At 43.7% G+C, this 13,139-nt stretch overlaps 1 protein-coding gene across 1 annotated transcript in view; it reads left to right on the forward strand.

The window, feature by feature from the left end:
* The first annotated feature begins 71 nt into the window (after positions 1 to 71).
* Positions 72 to 13,139, forward strand: part of Fbxo41 (F-box protein 41) — a 25,421-nt gene continuing 12,353 nt past the window's right edge. Inside the window, exon 1 of the mRNA XM_048804931.1 lies at positions 72 to 188. The gene's annotated coding sequence lies outside the window, so the exon portion shown is untranslated. The remainder of the gene's footprint in view (positions 189 to 13,139) is intronic.

Raw genomic sequence — 13,139 nt, forward strand, 5'->3', positions numbered from 1 at the left:
GGGGCGGTGGAGGTAAGGGCGAGTCGCGGCATGCTGCGGGACTGCTCCCGGAGAGGCAAGGTAGGGAGGATCCTAGCCTCTGCCTCCTCCTCCCCTTCCTTCTCCCCCACTGCCCTCCGGAGGCCTGTGAGGCCGCCCAACTGGGAGGGATTCTAGGGAGGCCAAGCCAAAGGCAAGAAGGAGTTAATGTAAGAAATTAAAATCAGAACGGTTTGACACTAGGCTTCCCCTCCCCCGCTCCACCGCTCCCGCCTGTCGTTCCCCGAGTCTAGTTGGGGGTGGGGGGCGGGGGCGGGTTCCAGAACCCTATTGGGACTCAGGACCTTGGAGGGCTGGGGCCAGAGGGAGGTAGGAGGAGAAGCGCCCTCAAACCCTAGCCCTCCCTACCTGCTCCTGAGGGGGTGGGGAAGGCACTTGGTTCTGAGGCCTGCCTGGGCACCTGTGCCAGTGTCCCTGCGTGCTGGTGTGCACGTGTGATCGTCTGGAGATGTGCATGTGTGTCTATGCATGTTTGGCTCTCCTCACATCCCCGTGCGTTGGGATGTGTGGGCCCCACCGCATTGCTTTGCATGTGAGTGTGTGACACAGTGCAAGTGTACACTGCTCAGTGTGCCTTTGAGTACTGAATGGGGCCTGCTCTCTCCTTTAGGTTGAGTCTGCAGTCAGGGGCCCAGAAGGTTTTCTGGGTGTGGAATCCAGGTGCTGGAATCTGTGTGTTTGTGACCTTGGGAGGTGTGTGCATGTTTGCAGGAGCAGGGGAGAGGGAGTTTAGAAGAGAATAGGCAGTGTCAGGACTGCCAGGAAGCAGAGGACTGGCTGCACTGACCCCTGTGGGTCTTCTCCAGGCTGGAATAACTGTTCTGCAGGTACACATGTTGGGGCCACAGCCTCAGGGATAGAGCCCAGCCTTCTTGGGAGCTTCAGAGGGGTTTACAGAAGCAGGGAGCATTCTTTTATTCTCCACATTCAGGGGCATAATGGGGGTATAATGCAGACACCTCTAGCTGCCTCCCCATTCTTAGAATGCCTCCACCTGCTGGAAGATTCCTCCTGAAAGCACCCAGTTTAGAGCTCCATTTCTTTGGCTTCTAAATTCATCTAATAACATCCAAACCTTCTTCCCCCATTTCTGTAATAGTCACCTTCTCTGATCTTTTTCTGCATGTGGGATTTTTAAAAAATATTTTTTTAGTTGTAGATGGATACAATATCTTTATTTCCATTTTTTAAAATTTATGTTTATGTGGTGCTGAGGATTGAACCCAGGGCCTCATGCGTGCAAGCGCTCCACCACTGAGCTACAACTCCAGCCTTGCATGTGTATTTTATATGGAAAGAGAGGGTAGGAGCTATTGGGCCTGAAGGTCAAGTGGGAGAGAAGATGCCATTGGCATGGTGGGGAGTTGGGGCTGAGATGGGGGAAGATCATTAAAAAAACCCAACTCTGCTAACTTTTTAATTTTCCCTGATTTGAATTTAACTGAGAGAGGAAGAGGGATGTGGAAGGGAAATTTGTGATATTCACACAGTTGTTTCTTGATTTAGGAATGCCTACCTTGTTTTTGTTTGAGGAATACTTGTAATGGCAGCAGGGTAATGGTTATTGAAAGGTAATTTCCATCCTGCCTTTGAATTCCCTAGAACTTCATAACTCTCTGAATCAAAAAGATTCTCATTCAACTTATAGTATTTGAGTGTTACTATGGGCCCTCCTGCAAACATATTGGGGTTGGTGTGACATTCCACTTCCAACCAAAGTTAGTATTGAGACTAAGAGCGTGAGTTGGTCAGGTAGTATTGGGTTCAAATCCCAGTTTGTCATGGTTTCAGTGATTCACTGGTGTATAACAAATCACCTCAAAATTTAGAGACTTTGAACAATGATTTATTATTTTTCATGGTCCATGAGTTGGTCATGACTGTGACTGTGGTCTGTGCTGGTCTCACTTGAAATTTCTTACACAGCCATAGTCAGCTGAGGGACTAACAGGACAGGAATATCAAGATGGCATTTCTACCTGAACACAGTGGTGCATACCTGACATCCCAGCTACTCAGGAAGTTAAGGCAGGAGGATCACAGGTTCAAGGCCAGTCTTAGCAAGATCCCCTCTCAAAATAAAAATTAAAAAGGTCTGGAAATGTAGCTCCATGAAAAAGTGCCCCCAGGTTTAATCCCTGGTACCAATAGGGAAAAAGAAGATGACCTCATCCTCCAGCATTATTCTACAGATAGCCTCTAATTACTCAGGTTTAACTAGCCCAGGTTTCTCTTGGCAACTGGATCCCAAGAGGGAGTATTCCAAGAGGACAAGCCCTAAGGTACAATTGCTTATTAAGTGTCTGTCTTCATTGGGCTTGCTAATGTCCCTCTGGCCAAAGAAAGACATGGTCAAGCCCTGAATCAATGTGGAAGGGGATACATAAAGGGAAGAATACTAGTCTACATGGTTCATTGGGGGCCCCGAAGCAACAATCTCTTTCAGTCCTTCCTGTCCTTGGACAAATAGTTTGACTACTCTGAGCCTCAGTTCTTCATCCTAGGATGGAGACAATCCTACTGCTTGGCAGTACTGTCAATAGGACTAAATAAGTAGCATGGTGTCTGACCAAAATAATCAGTAGACAGATGTTCACTGTACTGATTATTAGACTGCAAGCACTCTAAGGGCACAATTGTCATTCATTTTTATGTACCCAGTGCCTGGCCTTGGTCTTGTACTTGACATCTTTGGCTGGATGAATACAATAAAATGAAGCAGCAACAATGTTGATAAGACACAAGTTCTAATCTCCCATTATGTTATTAGTAGAACCTGTCATTCAAGTTGCAATTAGTTGTACCAGTTCATCCAGTTCCATGATAATAAGTGGCAGAAATTGCTTGGGTTATATGAAATCAATCAATTTATCCATTATTCAGCTTGATTCCTCCAACAACATAATGATAGCTACTATATGTGAGGAAGGGGTGAGGATGAGTCAGTTGCATTGTCCCTGCCTCCAGTGTATGTGTAAGGAGGTAACTGATATGCAAACCGGCCCATGACCACCAGCGTGTGATGATACCTATTATCCTTAAAGCTATGGAAGGAGTGACTTATACAGTAGTGAGATTTGAGCTGGAGCAGGGGGTCAGGGATAGCTTCATGGGTAGGTAGTATTTGAGCTGGGTCTGCAGAACTCACCAATTGGAGAAGGGAATCCAGGAAAAGGGACCAGCATGAGCTTTGAGGATATGAGAGCACCTGGTGCTTTCCAGTGGACCAAAGCCCCACAAGGCTCACAGGATGCATGTGGGAGGGAAGCAAGATGAAAACTAGAGCTGGCAAAAATAAGTGATGGTCAGATTGGAACTATCCTTGAGGCAAGCATGGCAGGTGGACTTTACTTCTCAGAAGATGGCCAGCCTTCAGAGATTGTTTTAGAATAAATCAGTATTTGCAGAGAACTTTGAAAGCAATTCAGTACTACAGGCGTTAGAGAATCCACGGTCCAGGTAGGAGAAGATATAGGTCTGAACTGGGACATGTCTATAAGAAAGAAATAGCAACAGATATTTAGAAGATAGCTCAACAATGAGTAATTGATGAACTTCATTCTCTGAATTCTCTGAGAATTCAGAAAATGCTTAGGGGGGTTGCTATCCAGGGTGCTGAGTAGATAATAATATTGCTAGTTGAGATGGAAACAAGAAGCAGGTTTGAGGATGTGTACCCTGTGAGTTCAGCATTAGCCATATTAACTTTGAGCTACCAACATTGAAAATCGCCCATTTCATTCTCTCCCTCTCTACTGGCTGTTCCTAAAAGAACTTTTTTAAAAAAGAATTTCTATCAGTTTCAGGTGTAAAACATTGAGTTATCTGTGTCTCAGATTAGTGAAAGTGATGGTATAGAGTAGAACTGGGCTATCTCTCAGAAGCACTTAGTATGTTCAGGCCTCTCCTGTCTTAAAAAATAGTGCTTCTGTATTCTCCCATGTTGCCTCTCCCTCTTCAAAGTTGAGCTCCTCATGTCCACTCACTGCCCTCCCTCCCTGCCTGCTTAGCCCACATCAGCCAGACTCATCAAAAGCAGCTCTCTTGTAAGTCCCTCTGGGCCCTTCCTACCTATGCTCTTACAGGAGTTGGCCACTATTGCCCACTCCTCTCCTCCTTGACATACTCTCCTCCCTTAGTTTCCAACCATAACTCCCATCTCTGCTGTTGGTTCTTGGGAATTTCCTGGTTCTTGTCTCTCCTCTGCCTCTCTGAGGGTCCATCTTTTTCCTCTGCTCTCGCTTCTCTGAACCCTATCCCTGGGCCTGATCATCTATTTGCATTTGCATTTTTATGCTTAAGTTGTCAAGACTGTATTTTTGGCTCCATGTTGCAAAGCATGTACCAAATAGCTTTATTTCCAAGGTCCACTAGAGCCTCAAACTCAAGGAATCCACAACTAAACTCATATGGCTCTCCAAACCTGCCTTTTTCCATGTTTTCTCCTTACTGGGCTGTAACCTTATCTACCCAGTTGCTCAAAATCCAAACCTGAAAAACAAATAAGAACCTGAGGCTCCTCCTTTACTCTTGCCTTTCTTACCTGCTAAAGTCATTCTGTCACCAGACCTTCTCAACTCTCTTTAATTGCTCCCACATGCATCCTTCTCCCCAGTTGCACTCCTACTACCTTAGTTAATAATTTCTACACCTAAGTCTGGGAGTGCAGCTTACTGGTAGAGTGCTCAGCATGTGTGAGAAATTGGGTTCAATTCCAAGTGTCAAAATTAAAAAAAAAATTATTATTATTATTATTATTTTAATCTCTAATGTTCCAACAGCCTTATTCCTGACCTTGGCCCTCTGTATTCCAATCTAAACTGTAAATATTATCAGGTTCTCACCAACCAATCATTCCACATTTACAGAGCACCTACTCTATGTCAGTTTCTGAAGTGTTGGGGAGTTGGCAGTGATTGGGACATAGGACATCTCTATCCTCATGGAGCTTACATTTTAGTTTCTTGAAGGGGACATACTCTTTTTCATTTCCTTGTCTCTATACATGCTCCTTCTTCAGCTCAGAATCCCTCTCTTTTCCTTCCCTGACTTTATAATTGCCCTTCTTCATCTGGAAGTTTTACTTTGCTCTGCAAGAGTCAACCACCACCCACCAACCACTTCAATTCTTCATGCTAGGTTAAATTGAGGATCCTGTGCCAGCCTCTTGCATAATATTTATCGTATTACCATATCATCTAATATCTCAATCTGGCCCAGGAGAACACAAGCTGCTCAAAGGCAAGGACTGAATCTTGTCTGTCTCTGTGTCCTTAACTTACCTAGGAAAGGACTTGGTGTAGTTAATGACACAGGTACTTGGCAAATGTAAGTAAAATGAATTCATGTTTGAATAGAGCTTAGGTGAGAAGTCTATGCTAGAAATATAAATCTGAGAGAGTCTTGGTTAGGACTCTTGATTGTAAGTGACAGAAATCCAACTCAAAATATTTGAAGCAAAAAGGGATCTTTACCAATTCATATAACTGAGAAGAAGAGACATGATAAGTCTCAGGCATACTTAACCCAGGTTCTCAACAATGTGGTGAGAACTCTCTCTTGGCTTAGCTTCATTCTGAGTCTTTGTATATTTCCTGTCCCACCATCCATGGCCTTTCTCCATGTGGGGGTTATGGGTTGCACAAGGCCATAGACAGCTTCATCATCCCAACATGTGATACCAGAAGGAAAGGATGACCCCTTGATATTTCATATTAACTGCCAAGAAGGGACTCTGTTGGTTCTTCTTGAGGAACGTGCCCAATCCTGGGTCAATTGTTGTAGCCAAGGAAGTGCTGGAACTGGGCTTAGCCAGGCATGGGTCATGTATCCACCCTTTAGGAACAGTGGCCCTGACTGAAGCACATGGAGTAGGGAAGGGCAGCTCACCAAAGAAAGGATGAGATATTGCTATTACTAGAAAGCAAGAAAGACTTGCTGAGCAGATAAAACTAATGATGTCCACTGTAGGAATTATCCCTGACCACATGGTAGTAGAAACCATAGAAATGGAAGGTGTGTTTCTGACAGCATCAACATGTGAGAATGTGACAGCAGACAGGAGCTAGAGAGTTGGCACACATCTTGAGATGGTTGGTCTTGTTTAAAGAGGTGAGACTCACACATCTGAAAACCTAAAAATAAAGATAGTGCCTCTGATTAGTTCAGCCTGTATGATACTATCCAAAGAAAACTTTGCACTGAAAGAAAGCAGGCTTGAGGTAGGCATTTCAGATGGGAGAAGGGGCATAACAGGTCCAGGGATGGCAAGGAGGCAGGGCCAGGCACAGAAAGGAGAGAGGTCTTGGGGCGGCAGAGGCTGCTGATATGGGAAAAGTAGAATGCAAAGGAAGATATCCAACTATTCTGCCATAGTACAGGGCTGTGTTGGAATTTGAACAGGCAACACTTCTATTTTTCTTTTTCTTCCTCTCCTTCCCACCCTAACCCTCTTCCCCCATCACCACCTTCTTTTTTTTTTTTAATTTAACCTTTGTTTTATTTATTTGTTTTTATGTGGTGCTAAGGATTGAACCCAGGACCTCACCCATGCTAGGCAAGTGCTTTACCACTGAGCTACAACCCCAGCCCCCGCATCACCTTCTTGCTTGCATTCAAGCAAAGGTTCATGCTTATGCTAAGGAGTGTGTAAATTCAGACAAAAATATTTCTATGATTCATAGTCATTCCTCAGCACCAGCAGATGGAGGGAAACTGTGGGGTGTGCTGGGCTGGGGAAAAGAACCACCTGCACCCCAGAATCCTCTCCTCTCTACATCTGTCCACAGGCCTGTATGCCCAGACTTTTATCCTTCCCCCTGTTCTTTGGGAGCCTGGCTAGGCAGGGGTGTGGTGCAGACATAAAGGGTGCAGGGAGGGAGAAGGCTAGCTACGGCCAGGCCCTGAAATGTACCAGCACACACAGATGCCCTGACACTATGCTGACCATACATTAAACAATAGCCTTGTTCTTGAATAGCTGTGTGTGCATGAACTGAACTCTGTACTATCCATGGCCACTCTGCCAACTTCATCAGTTTTGCTTATAATAAACAGTCTATTCAGGTTTTCTACTTCTTCTTGAGTCAATTTTTATAATTTATATTTTCCTAGAGAAACATTTAGTTCCTCTATATTTTCAAGTATTAGGGCCAAGAGTTGTACCTGGTAGCCTTTTAATATTAAAAATATCTTCTTTGTGCCAGTGGTTATTATCCCCTTTCTTATTCATATTATTATATATGTGTATTCTTTCTTTTTCTCTCTATTTGGATAGATTTTCCAAATGGCTTTTTATTTTGTATTTTTAGAGAATTATCTTAGAGGTTTACTGTTTATTTATTTATCTTTTAGTTGTAGATGGAGACCATGCCTATATTTATTTATTTATTTATTGGTACCATGGATTGAACTCAGGGGCACTCAACCACTGAGCCACATCCCCAGACCTGTTTTGTATTTTTTTAGAGACAGGTTCTCACTTTTGCTGAGGCTAGCTTTGAACTTGCGAACCTCCTGCCTCAGCCTCCCTTGCCACTGGGATTACAGGCATACGCCTCCGCACCCAGCTATTTTATTTATTTATTTTTATGTGGTGCTGAGGATCAAACCCAGTGTCTCACATGTGCTAGGCAAATGCTTTACCACTGAGCCACAACCCCAGCCCCAGAGGTTTACTTTTCAAGGTTATTTTTTGGGTTTTAATATACCTAAAGGGTAGTGATATTGGAAGTTATTACGTATTTATTTTAAAGAAAATTAAGTCCTGTCTTATATCTGTTAAGATATTTAGGAATGAAATAATATACCTAGAATTCGCTAAAAATGATCCAGTGTCAGGGTGGGGAAGTGGGAAGCAGGGAGTAATGTGTAGGTGAAACAGAGCTGGCCACCTAGTTGATAATTGTTGAATCCAGATGATGGGTACATAGGAGTTCAGCATAATATTCTATTTCTGAATATTTGTGAAAATAACTATAATGAAAAGTTGTTTTATTATTTCCCATCTCACTGTGTGCATTTCTAGATTGGTTAAAAATCCTAATGTAAAAATGGAACTCGTACAGCCTCAAGTGTTTGCATGTCACCAAGTCATTGTCAGCTTTTGGTATCATGGTGATTTGTTTTAAAATCCTAATTTAAATAAATGTCCTGGAATTTTTTAAAATGAAAAAACTAAAAGAAAACATATGTAACTGCTTTTTATCATCTTTATGTAGGGACAGACTTCCTAAATCAACAAAAACCAGAAATCAAAGATTTTGCTGAAGCATTCTTTAAAACTCAAAGTCTATCAATAAAAACCATAAACAAAAGTAAAAGCCAATCAACATACTTGAGAAAAATATCTGCAGTATATAAGGATCAATATTACAAAAGCCTTTGCAAATCGATAATATGAATGTACAGTATAAAAATGAGCAAAGTAGTGTAAAGGCAAAAAGTCATTTGTAGCTACAATGATTCACAAATGTGTGGGAAAATGTCCAACCATTTCTTTGAAAGAAATGCAAGTGAAACAGACCATTTTTTTCACTTTGAAATTGGCAAGAGTACAATGAGGCCAAACCATGGAGCTAAGGAGTGTGGCTCCATTTGGTAGACCATGGGGAGCCATTGAAGGTGTCTAAGCAGGAGCCATCTGCAGAAAGTGGGTATGGTGCCTTATATAGGATAGAAAAGAACTGTGAGGCAGGCTGGGCCAGCAGTCCAGGTGCGAGGAGATGTGACCCATCAGAGCACAAAGCACGTGACAAGAAAAGAACAATTGGATTAAAATGCATCCAGAAGGAAAAACCAGCAGGTCTTGATGGTTAGCAGGGAGGGAGAAATCAGGATGGCCAGTGGTGTGGCTGGAAGGACAGAGGCACTGTTGAAGGAAACTGATGCAGGGGAGGGAGGAGTGAGGGAAAGCCTGGGTTGTGTTTTTGACACTATGGATCATTGTTTGCCTCTGGAACCTCATTACTCAATTGACTTAAATGATGCAAATTACAAAAGCTTTTGCTGCCCCATGTAATTAACAAGTCCTAGGTGAAAAGTTCAAGTGATATCACAGAAATGCCCACAAGCAGTTCCAGGTTCATGTCCTGCCAGCTGAGCACAGTCCTAGGGTGCCTGAATTGATCCAGATTGAGAAACATGAGCATTACTGACCTGATCTCCGGTGCTCTAATGAAGCAGACTGAGGTCATATGTGCTCTTTGGGGCCAGGGGTTTGGGTCAGCTCTACCCAAACTCATTCAAAGTGGAGGAAATGATTCTCTAAAGGAAAATGGGGTGTCAGTCCACAAAGAAGGGTAAAGCCAAGCAGCAAAAGCAATAAATGTTTAAAAAAATATTAAATTCTACTTCGTGGCTATTTAAGACCCTTACCTCTCTCCTAAATAATTTTTAAAAATATTTCCTTGTTTATCATAATGCACCTATTCCTCACAAAACTTTCAACCTGGTCTCCCATCTCTAGAAGGAGTGGTTGCATATTCTCTTTCCATTACTACGTCCAGCCCCAGTTCAAGATCTGGCAATGCCTGGTCTGATGAGGTACTGAGCGAGGCTCTCAGGGTCTTTCAGTTTGTGGTCACACTACTACGATGGAGGCAAACCTGAAGGGAAGGAAAAACACCTGCTTCGTGGCCCACCAGGTTAACTTAGATGGTAAGGAAGAGGTTCCCTGTCCCACCAGCCTGTTGCTTTGATTCTGCTGTCTTCAATCTTGGTGCTCTGTAGTCACATGGGAGAGGGGGACTGAGGAGTACAGGGTTGGTGGGGGAGGGAAAGGTAGCAGGGGAGACCTTAGGACTAAGTAATCCTGGCCTTTGTTTTCTAGGTTTGCTAGATTTTTCTGGCAGTGTAATTCCCTTAATCATTAGAAGGCCTTTCAGTCAGTTTGCCTTCCATCAACCCCAGAGCTATTAGTCAAAGCTAGAGACCTTCCTTTGAAAGTTATAATTCTTGAATGGAGTCCCTGGTGTTAGTGATGAGGGAGGAGAAGGGTTGTCTCTTAGCAACAGGCCTAGGTGCTTGGCCATCGCAATAGCCTAGGGTTTGGGGCCTCTAGCTGGGCCTCTGCCCTCAGGGCAGTATAAACCCCTGGTGGGAGGCAGAAATCTTTTCCCTTTCTACTCAAGCTGCTTTCCAACAAAAACCTGCTCATAAATGTTTCTGTGGTGCTGGGAGGGCACAGCAGGACCTGAGGAGTCTAGAGCTTTTCAGGCCCCAGGCTGATCTCCCTCTGAGTTTCCAGCCTCTCTCTCCTTGCTTGAGCTGACTTTAGTTGGAAGCAGAGAACTGGCTCTTAATTATCTTACTCTCAGCCACATTGGATTACTGGCCCCAGGTAGAAAGGGCCTCTTTGGGCAAGCCATTTTCTTCCTCTGCTTTTAGATGGGCTCCTTTCAGCCAGAGTGTCTCTTTCTTATTGGACCTGACTCAGGCCACCACAAAGGCCTCACTGCCAATATTGTGACATTTTTCTGCAAGTCCCTTAAAGTTTCAGGGGCAGTAGGAGATCATTTAATCAGCTGCTTTGCTACTGCATGACAAGGCTCAACAACTTCTAAGTAGGGTGCAGGAAGCAGTCCTAACTTAGGCTTCTCCCCTTAGTTAAGCTAATTCTTTTTTGGGTTTATTATTTGAAAAAAAAAAAAATTCTATCTCTGATTCTAATTTCTTTTCTTTTTTTTCTTTTGATACCAAGCATTGAACTCAGGGTGCTTAACCACTAAGCCACATTCCCAGCCCCCTTTTTTTTAAATTTTTTTTTATTTTGAGACAGGGTCTTGCTAAGTTGCTTAGGGCTTCACTAAGTTGCTGAGGGTGGCTTTGAACTTGGGATCCTCCTGCCTCAGCATCCTGAGTCACCAGAATTACAGGTGTGTGCCATCACACCTGACTGATCCCAATTTCTTCTTTTTTTTTCCAAAATATTTTAAATATAAAAAAATACCTTTATTTTGTTTATTTAGTTTTATGTGGTGCTGGGGATTGAACCCAGTGCCTCAATGTGCTATGCAAGTGCTCTACCCCAAACCCTGTTTCCAATTTCTTGTATCAGGATTTTTCCCTGATCAAGAACATAGACCCAACTGTAACTAACTTAAGCAAAAAAAAAAAAAAAAAAAAAGGAGTTGATTGGTTCATGTAATTGAGCAGGCCAGGATCTCGCAGTGTCTCTGAAGAATTTCTCTCCCCGTCTTAGTTCTGCTTTTCTGGATTGGCTTCATTCCTAGGTGGTTCCTTCCCAAAGGAAACAAAGATGGCCTAGTAGCTCTGGCCCTCTCCATCAACTTAAAAACCCAAACCCAAAAAGGATTGGGTTTTTACTGGAATTACTGCTTCTTCCCAGTAGTTCCAGAACATTTTGAGGTACACTGGCTCAAATTGGGTGCCTGCTCATCCTAGGACTGTGATTGGCCGGGCTCATGTCACATCCCTCAGGCCATATGGATGGACTGAGAATGTGGCAAAGGAAGGCTGGCTCCCCAGGGTTAAAGAAGAGTGCTGATGCCTACAGGAGGACTGGGTGCTGGGTGTCAAAGGGAACAGACATCTACTCATACAGCCATGTGGAAATGGGAAAAGGCAAACAGAACTCAGGAACTGGTCAGGATGAAGAGGCAGATCTGTGAGTCCGCAACTTCAAGGTGTGAATGAATCTGTGAGTGAACCAGATTGCCTGGGAGAAGGATAGAGGCTGAATGGGGCACCTCTGGAAGAGATAGGAAATGTAGGGAGGTAGCAAAAACAGAAAGTCACAGAACCAGGAGGAAACTCCAAACAGGGCATCATCCTGGCAGCCTGTGAAGATGCAGGGACCAAAAGTATCCACCAAAAGACCAAGTGGGTGAAGACCCTTGAGGACAGCTAGATTATTCCATTAGTGGGTAATCTGTGACTCTGAGGAACATGGGGACAGCAGAAGGTGTTCGAGCCCAAATGCAAGCACTTAGGAAAAACCAGCAGTGAGGGAGCGGAAACTCCACAGGCCAGGGGAGCCAGAAGTGTGTGGGGGTGGGGTGGGGCAGGAGGGGCTGAGGGTGAGGAGGGGATTGTGCCAGAAAGGGTGTGAGGAGAACAGATAAACAGGACCCTTAGAGTGAAGGGCAAGGTAGGTACACTTATTGGAGGCCTATTTAGCTTTTTCTAGGTTTGACAAAAGGACCTATGTGCCTGGAGTAGCAGGGATGGGAACAGTGACACATACAGGTATCATTAATGATACCCAAGTGGAGAGACATCTTTGTTACTGCAACATAGTACTAATAATACAGGTTGTGTAATGGATGCGGTTTGCATGAGATAGAAATAAGCTTTTTTTTTTTTTTTTTCCCTGTGCTGGGGACTGAACCCAAGGATGTTCTACCACTGAGCCACTTCCCCAGCCCAGCCCAGCCCCACTCTTTTGGGAGACAGGGTAAGGCTAACTTGCAGAGGCTGGCCTCAAACTTTTGGTCCTCCCACTCAGCCTCTCAAATCTCTGGGATTACAGGCATGTGCCACCGCAAATGGTTAAGCATCTTCTTTTAAGGATATTTTTAGATTTAACATACACTAAAGTACATATAAGGCAGTGATATTTTGTGTACAGCTTGATGATTATCTACACCTGTATACACTGCTCAGCTCAAGATATAGAACATTTTCAGTATCACCTAAGATTCTCTCCTAACCTCTTCCCAGTCCTTACAGAGCTGGAACGCAAAACCGCAGAGCCCCAGGGATAACCTCTGTTCTGATTTCTGTCATCATCAATTTTGTCTATTCTTGAACTCCCATCTCTGTGGAATTTGTCGTATGCACTCTGGTCTGGCTTCTTTCCTGCAAAATAATACTAAGTGGATTCATCCATATTGCTGTGCGTATCTGTAGTTCCTTTTATTACTGGGTAGCATTCCATTATGAATATACCACAGTTTATCCATTCTGTTGTTTATGAGCACTTGGGTTGTTTCCAGAACAGAGCCATTAAACATAAAACTGATTCATTTTTTTTTTAAATTACTGTATTTTTAAAAAGAATTATTTCTCCCTCTCCCCCTCCCTGCGCCCTCTCCCCCTCCCCAAAAAACCAAAAACACAAAAACACACAACTCACACAC

The sequence above is a fragment of the Marmota marmota genome, unplaced genomic scaffold (assembly GCF_001458135.2).
Source record: "Marmota marmota marmota unplaced genomic scaffold, marMar, whole genome shotgun sequence".
NCBI classification, from domain to species: Eukaryota; Metazoa; Chordata; class Mammalia; order Rodentia; family Sciuridae; genus Marmota; species Marmota marmota.